A 9,399-nucleotide genomic window follows, 5' to 3' on the forward strand; every position below is an offset into this window, starting at 1 on the left:
TTAATTTTATTTATTTTTGGCTGCATTGGGTCTTTGTTGCTGTGTGCAGGCTTTCTCTAGTTGTGGCGAGTGGGAGCTACTCTTCGTAGCGGTGCGTGGGCTTCTCATTGCAGTGGTTTCTCTTGTTGGGGACCACAGGCTCTAGGCGTACGGGCTTCAGTAGTTGTGTCTCGCAGGCTTAGTTGCTCCGCAGCATGTGGGATCTTCCCGGACCAGGGCTCGAACCTGTGTCCCCTGCGCCACCAGGGAAGTCCAAATTTTGCTCTTTGACACTGAAAAAAATCATTAAATATTTCTGAGCCTCACCTTACCAGTCTATAAAGAGGGATGTTCTGCCTCATAGATCTGCCCTGGGAATGAGAAAATGCATGCGTGATAATATAGATGCTGGTAAAAAATAAACGTTATTCTTGTTGAATAAAAAACATCAACACTGATATTTAATTTTAACATCAGCAGTTGAGTAAAAGGCTGAATGAACTTGCTGATTGAAAAACCAACCTTATATTTAAAAAATGGAAAATGGTTTTTCCTACTCAGTTTCCATTTCTCTCTTGGCTATTATCTTGCAGTTTTGCATGCCATATTATAATTGGAGAACGAACTTTCTCCTGGTTCTCTCACCAAGTGAAAATCCAGTTTAAATAATGATTGGCTTAGGTGGCAAATGAGACAAGAGACTTCGGTTTGTAGGCTCAGAGCTCCTGATTACGGCTGCCTTAGACCTCCTCTGAAAGCAATGAGGACTAGTCTCAGGTCCAAAAAGGGCAATTGAAGAATCATCAACTAATTTTTAACAAATGGCAACTTAAAATGGAATATCCATAGAAATAAATATGAATGCATGTGAATACAAATATCATTTTAAAAAGTGTCATTCCAATGAACAGTAGACAAATTTGCAAGGAGGGCCATTTAAAGTAAAAACAATGTCTTAATTTCAGTTTTATCAAAGGCTCAACAAGTACCGAATGTCTGGGCACCTAATGTGTTTAATGGTTTAGAAAACAGCTTTAGAATTCTATTTAGGATTTATTTATGAAAATGTTAATTTACAATTAAGATACATACTGTGCTGGGAAAACTACAGTGAATAGCTGGGAAAGGGCATTGTTTCAGAGTTGCAGGAATATTGAACATACCACACGAACTCTGCTTGTAGATTTAACTGGAGGTTTACATCTCTCTACTCTTTTTGGTTTGGATTGAAGGTCTTTTTAGTAAAGGAAAACTGAGCCATGCTTACATATACAAATAAGCCAGAGCAGTGGTTGTCATCTCAGGGAGACTATTTAAAAATACTAACATCTAGGGTTCACCCAAGTTCAACTACAAATCAGAATTTCTGGAGGTGTGGCCTAGGTATTTATGGCTGCTAGGCCAAAAAGCTAGAATTGGCTCCTTTTAATTTTGTCCTCAGTTAAAAAGGGGAATCTGGTGATAAAATTAATTTTAGGAAAGCATATCACATATGAAAATTACAGTAGGTCAGGAAGGAAAGTAAATGAGGTAGCTGTTATGTTTGTGCCCTCAGTGAACACAATTAGAAACCCCACACTGAGCCCCTGTTTAGGGTTTCTTCAGCCCCTTGAAGTTGTTTCAGGTGTTTATGCCTGATTACCTCCTTTCTAAGATTAGTCACCTTTAAGGACTCTATAGACATTTTAGATTTTCTAATAAGATTTCTTTCTTTCTTTTTTTTTGCAATTTTTCTTTTCATTTTTTTTAAATTGGTGTATAGCTGCTTTACAATGTTGTGTTAGTTTCTGCTGTACAACGAAGAGAATCAACTATATGTATTCATATATCCCCTCCCTCTTGGACCTCCCCCCCCGCCCCATCCCACCCATCTAGATCAACCCACAGCACCGAGTTGAGCTCCCTGTGCTACACAGCAGGTTCCCACTAGCTATCTGTTTTACACATGGTAGTGTATATATGTCAATCCCAATCTCCCAATTCCTCCCACCCTCTCTTCCCCATCCTCTCCCCACAGTGTCCACACATCCGTTCTGTACGTGTGCGTCTCTATTCCTGAGACCACTTTTATATGTGAAATGTCTTAGGAAGGTCATTTACTAAATCAAAAAATACTGATGAAAGAGTTTTTTCCTATGACTCACCATAATGAGTAGACTTTCAGAAAAAATTATCTGGTCTGAAATATCAATGTGTTTTTGACAGGTTTTATCCCTCAATAACTGTTGAGAGAGATGTGTAATCTGCTAGAAAGGAAATTTCGTTTGGAAAATCTGTTGAATTTTCAAGAATGATTTTTTTTCTGGGGGGTGAAAGAAATGGAAAGGTTCTTTGTCCAACTTCTTTCAAACTTCTGTAAGTTGTGGCTTCCTGGAAGTTAAAATATTTTTCCATTTATCCTACAGCTTTCATTAGTTTGACTGTTTTAAGTCATTTATCTTACTGCCAGTATTGAAGTGAAAGGATGAATCAGTTGATAAGGAAGTATAATTTTTGGAGTTGCAAATTTTGAACTTGTAAAATTTTGAAAAGACATGCAAATAGATGTTCTACTAGTTTATTCTTTTGTGTTATTGGGTACTCATTAAGCTTCAATTACCCTTTGAAAACATATATGGCAATTAGACATTTTTCCTATCTCTTTCATATACAGTGTGTGCCCAGCCATTTTTCATTATTGGTTTAGACTTAACACAGTCTGTTGAAAGGATTATAGATGGATGACTTCCCAAGGTCCTTCCAGACTTATATATTGATAAACCTATGACTAAAATTAATCTTGGCTCCGTCTTGATGAGTTTATTTATCAATGCGCATGGCAGAGCTATAAGCACAAATTTGTCAGTTTCAAACTATTAAAAATAGCTATAAACACAAAATATTTATTGACTGCTCTGAGTTCAGGGGTATACAATCAGAAAACAGCTTTATTCTTCTACCACCATATGTTACACCTAATTTTTGGGCTTTCCCTTCTCCAGTATTTGATAGCATTTCAAACAGACTTTGTCGCTTGTCAGTCATTAACAGGTGTTAAAAAGTCCATTCTAAAGCAACATTTAATCTTGCTTCCAATGTAAAGTTTTTCCCCTTTAGCTTCAGCCCTACCCTTGTTTTAGGGATCAGTGATGAGGGCGGGGAGGGTCAAGTGTTTTTTCAAACCCTCTTCCACTTCTTCTCCACTCATAATGCTGCACCTGGCTCTTCCTTAGTCCAGGTGGGGAGTGTGATGAGCAGTAGAGGGGAGACAGGGAGGCAGGAAGGTACGGCAGTTAAGAGCATGGACTCTGGACTTAGATACCTGGGGCTAGATCCCCTACCACCTACTGGCTTTGTGACCTTGGTTATAACTCCATAGTGTCTCAGCTTCCTCATCTATATAGTGCCAATAATAATTTTATTTTAATGACTTTATTTCAATAGAGATTTGTGGTTGTGAGGATTCTATGAGTTAATTTACATAAAGCACTTACTAAATAATTGTTACTTGTTCTGTATATTCCTACTGAGTTTGTTACTACTGGGTATTGTTCTTTCTTCTGGGACTGTGTTTTGAATGATGATTGCTCTCTACCTTGGTGGGCATCCATTGTTAGTTCTCTTTTGTTGGTTGATATTGTGGGTTCTCTGCCATCTCCTCCCTCTCCCCCCTCCACAGGGATCTCTGCACTGTAGTTTTGTGATGCTTGCCGTGCACTTGCTGGTTGATGCTTTCCAGTATTCTTGTCCCAGCTCCTGCCCTAGCACTAGACTCAGGTGGTTTTCTTCCCAGGTCAGGCAGCAAAGATTGAACACGGGAGAACTCATGCATCCAGGCCCAGCTGATCACTGCAAGTGCGGACCATTTGTCCTGCTGGTCTCTCTCCTTGCCCTGACATTACAGACTTCCCTAGCTGCCTCCTGCCTACAGACATTTTTAGGGTCCTCGATCTGCCCCCTGCGTCTGTATCCTCATAAAAAAATGTCTTCAACACATGGGGACAGACGTTAAAGCATCCCCAAATACTCTCACGAATGTGCCTACACATTTTTGCCACTCAGCAAACTTCCACCTGGGAAGTGAAATATCTTCTGAAGAAAACCATAATCTCTCTGAATGATTCTCTTAGGGCTCCTTTTACCTGGATTGCTTTTGGAGGTGGCACACCACTCCCCGATACTGCACAGCAGGGTGAAGGGAGACACCATGGCACTCTCTTCCTTAAATATATTTCAAAGACTCCATTTCTATGAGTCTCTAACTTTCTCACTAAGTGGGCCACTGGGTGTGATGGTTTCAAGATCCTTTTGGCTCTGCCGTGGGGACACGTATAGAATGTAGGATATTCATCAGTTTTTCTCAGCTGTCGCCAAAATTTGGAGTCCACAAAAAACATCCTATTTCACATCCTGCTGTAAGTGGTTCAGTCACACTTTGTGCTATAATAAGGGCTGAATCATGTGGCAAATAAAGTTCCAACATATCTGTGCTCTGACTACCTAGAGTCACACTTGTGTTGTTATATTAACACAGACATAAATAAGTGATTTCACTTGAAAAAATATCATTAATTTTATTATAGAACCTCTGCTACATGAGCAGAGAGAAATAACAAGCTTAAAAAGTCCCCATAGTCCCATGAACGTAAACTTTACATCATTCCTGTTAAATATACCTTAATAGCAGCTAATATGGAAATACTGGTCTTCTTTCTAAAAATCAAATATTTCATGTTAATAGCCATTATTAATAGTTTGAATCTAATGTTGTGATTATACCTCAGCCCTGCTCAGAATAACCTAGCTAAAGTGTGTCCATTTAAAAAAAATTAATTATTGTTTTTTTCTTACTGAAGTATAGTTGATTTACAATGTTGTGTTAGTTTCTGGTGTAGAGCAAAGTGATTCAGATATATATATATACACACACGTATTCTTTTCCATTATAGTTTATTACAAGGTATTGAATAAAGTTCCCTGTGCTATACAGTAGGACCTTGTTGTTTATCTATTTTATATAAAGTAGTTTGTATCTCTTATTCCCAAACTCCTAATTTATCCCAAACCCCACCCTTTCCTCTTTGGTAACCATAAGCTTATTTTCTATGTCTGTGAGTCTGTTTCTGTTTTGTAAATAAGTTAATTTGTATCATTTTTTAGATTCCACATATAAGGGATATCATATGGTATTTGTCTTTCTCTTTCTGACTTATTTAGCTTAGTATAATAATTTCTAGTTCCATCCATGTTGCTGCAAATGGCATTCATTCTTTTTATGGCTGAGTAATATTCCATTGTATATATGTACCACATCTTCTTTATCCATTCATCTGTCGATGGACATTTAGGTTGTTTCCATGTCTTGGCTATTGTAAACAGTACTGCTGTGAACATAGGGGTGCATGTATCTTTTCAAATTAGAGTTTTCTCTGGATATACGCCCAGGAGTGGGATTGCTAGATTATATGGCAACTCTATTTTTTTTCTTTTCTTTCTCTTAGTCTGTTTTTATTTTTTTTACATATTTATTGGAGTATAATTGCTTTACAATGGTGTGTTAGTTTCTGCTTTATAACAAAGTGAATCAGTTACACATATACATATGTCCCCATATCTCTTCCCTCTTGCGTCTTCCTCCCTCCCACCTTCCCTATCCCACCCCTCCAGGCGGTCACAAAGCACCGAGCTGATCTCCCTGTGCTATGTGGCTGTTTCCCACTAGCTATCTACCTTACGTTTGGTAGTGTATATATGTCCATGCCTCTCTGGCACTTTGTCACAGCTTACCCTTCCCCCTCCCCATATCCTCAAGTCCATTCTCTAGTAGGTCTGTGTCTTTATTCCTGTCTTACCCCTAGGTTCTTCATGACATTTATTCCCCCTTAAATTCCATATATATATGTGTTAGCATATGGTATTTGTCTTTCTCTTTCTGACTTACTTCACTCTGTATGACAGAATCTAGGTCTATCCACCTCGTTACAAATAGCTCAATTTCGTTTCTTTTAATGGCTGAGTAATATTCCATTGTATATATGTGCCACATCTTCTTTATCCATTCATCCGATGATGGACATTTAGGTTGTTTCCATCTCTGGGTTATTGTAAATAGAGTTGCAATGAACATTTTGGTACATGACCCTTTTTGAATTATGGTTTTCTCAGGGTATATGCCCAGTAGTGGGATTGCTGGGTCATATGGTAGCTCTATTTGTAGTTTTCTAAGAAACCTCCATACTGTTCTCCACAGTGGCTGTATCAATTTACATTCCCATCAACAGTGCAAGAGGGTTCCCTTTTCTCCACACCCTCTCCAGCATTTATTGTTTCTAGATTTTTTGATGGTGGCCATTCTGACAGGTGTGAGAAGATATCTCATTGTAGTTTTGATTTGCATTTCTCTAATGATAAATGATGTTGAGCATTCTTTCATGTGTTTGTTGGCAGTCTGTATATCTTTGGAGAAATGTCTATTTAGGTCTTCTGACTATTTTTGAATTGGGTTTTTTTTTTTTTTGTTATTGAGCTGCATAAATTTTGGAAATTAATCCCTTGTCAGTTGCTTCATTTGCAAATATTTTCGCCCATTATTAGGGTTGTCTTTTGGTCTTATTTATGGTTTCCTTTGCTGTGCAAAAGCTTTGAAGTTTCATTAGGTCCCATTTGTTTATTTTTGTTTTTATTTCCATTTCCCTAGGAGGCGGGTCAAAAAGGATCTTGCTGTGATTTATGTCATAGAGTGTTCTGCCTATGTTTTCCTCTAAGAGTTTGATAGTTTCTGGCCTTACATTTAGGTCTTTAATCCATTTTGAGCTTATTTTTGTGTATGGTGTTAGGGAGTGATCTAATCTCATACTTTTACATGTAGCTGTCCAGTTTTCCCAGCACCACTTATCGAAGAGGCTGTGTTTTCTCCACGGTACATTCCTGCCTCCTTTATCAAAGATAAGGTGACCATATGTGCGTGGGTTTATCTCTGGGCTTTCTATCCTGTTCCATTAATGTATCTTTCTGTTTTTGTGCCAGTACCATACTGTCCTGATTACTGTAGCTTTGTAGTATAGTCTGAAGTCAGGGAGCCTGATTCCTCCAGCTCCGTTTTTCATTCTCAAGATTGCTTTGGCTATTCGGGGTCTTTTGTGTTTCTATACAAATTGTGAAATTTTTTGTTCTAGTTCTGTGAAAAATGCCAGTGGTAGTTTGATAGGAATTGCATTGAATCTGTAGACTGCTTTGGGAAGTAGAGTCATTTTCACAGTGTTGATTTTTCCAATCCAAGAACATGGTATATCTCTCCATCTATTTGTATCATCTTTAATTTCTTTCATCAGTGTCTTATAATTTTCTGCATACAGGTCTTTTGTCTCCTTAGGTAGGTTTATTCCTAGATATTTTATTCTTTTAATTGCAATGGTAAAGGGGAGTGTTTTCTTGATTTCACTTTCAGATTTTTCATCATTCGTGTATAGGAATGCCAGAGATTTCTGTGCATTAATTTTGTATCCTGCTACTTTACCAAATTCATTGATTAGCTCTAGTAGTTTTCTGGTAGCATCTTTAGGATTCTCTATGTATAGTATCATGTCATCTGCAAACACTGACAGCTTTACTTCTTCTTTTCCGATTTGGATTCATTTTATTTCCTTCCCTTCTCTGGTTTCTGTGGCTAAAACTTCCAAAACTATGTTGAATAAGAGTGGTGAGAGTGGGCAACCTTGTCTTGTTCCTGATCTTAGTGGAAATGCTTTCAGTTTTTCACCATTGAGGATGATGTTGGCTGTGGGTTTGTCATATATGGCCTTTATTATGTTGAGGAAGGTTCCCTCTATGCCTAACTTCTGCAGGGTTTTCATCATAAATGGGTGTTGAATTTTGTCAAAAGCTTTCCCTGCATCTATTGAGATAATCATATGGTTTTTATCCTTCAATTTGTTAATATGGTGTATCACATTGATTGATTTGCGTATATTGAAGAATCCTTGCATTCATGGAATAAACCCCACTTGATCATGGTGTATAATCCTTTTAATGTGCTATTGGATTTTTTTTGCTAGTATTTTGTTGAGGATTTTTGCATCTATGTTCATCAGTGATATTGGCCTGTAGTTTTCTTTCTTTGTGACATCCTTCTCTGGTTTTGATATCAAGGTGATGGTGGCCTTGTAGAATGAATTTGGGAGTGTTCCCCTCTCTGCTATAGTTTGGAAGAGTTTGATACGGATAGGTATTAGCTCTTCTCTCAATGTTTGGAAGAATTTGCCTGTGAAGCCATCTGATCCTGGGCTTTTGTTTGTTGGAAGATTTTTAATCACAGTTTCAATTTCAGTGCTTATGATTGGTCTGTTCATATTTTCTATTTCTTCCTGATTCAATCTTGGCAGGTTGTGCATTTCTAAGAATTTGTCCATTTCTTCCAGGTTGTCCATTTTATTGGCATAGAGTTGCTTGTAGTAATCTCTCAGGATCTTTTGTATTTCTGCAGTGTCAGTTGTTACTTCTCCTTTTTCATTTCTAATTCTATTGATTTGAGTCTTCTCCCTTTTTTTCTTGATGAGTCTGGCTAATGGTTTATCTATTTTGTTTATCTTCTCAAAGAACCAGCTTTTAGTTTTATTGATCTCTGCTATCGTTTCCTTCATTACTTTTTCATTTATTTCTGATCTGATTTTTATGATTTCTTTCCTTCTGCTAACTTTGGGGTTTTTCTGTTCTTCTTTTTCTAGTTGCTTTAGGTGCAAGGTTAGGTTGTTTATTTGAGATGTTTCCTGTTTCTTAAAGTGGGCTTGTGTTGCTATAAACTTCCCTCTTAGAACTGCTTTTGCTGCATCCCATAGGTTTTGGGTCGTCGTGTCTCCATTGTCATTTGTTTCTAGGTATTTTTTTAATTTCCTCTTTGATTTCTTCAGTGATCACTTCGTTATTAAGTAGTGTATTGTTTAGCCTCCATGTGTTTGTATTTTTTACAGATCTTTTCCTGTAATTGATATCTAGTCTCATAGTGTTGTGGTCAGAAAAGATACTTATTACGATTTCAATTTTCTTAAATTTACCAAGGCTTGATTTGTGACCCAAGATACGATCTATCCTGCAGAATGTTCCATGAACACTTGAGAAAAATGTGTATTTTGTTGTTTTTGGATGGAATGTCCTATAAATATCAATTAAGTCCATCTTGTTTAATGTATCATTTAAAGCTTGTGTTTCCTTATTTATTTTCATTTTGGATGATCTGTCCATTGGTGAAAGTGGGGTGTTAAAGTCCCCTACTATGAATGTGTTACTGTCGATTTCCCCTTTTATGGCTGTTAGTATTTCCCTTATGTATTGAGGTGCTCCTGTGTTGGGTGCATAAATATTTACAATTGTTATATCTTCTTCTTGGATCAATCCCTTGATCATTATGTAGTGTCCTTCTTTGTCTCTTCTAATAGTCTGTATTTT

Source organism: Phocoena phocoena, chromosome 3, assembly GCF_963924675.1.
Source record: "Phocoena phocoena chromosome 3, mPhoPho1.1, whole genome shotgun sequence".
NCBI lineage: Eukaryota > Metazoa > Chordata > Mammalia > Artiodactyla > Phocoenidae > Phocoena > Phocoena phocoena.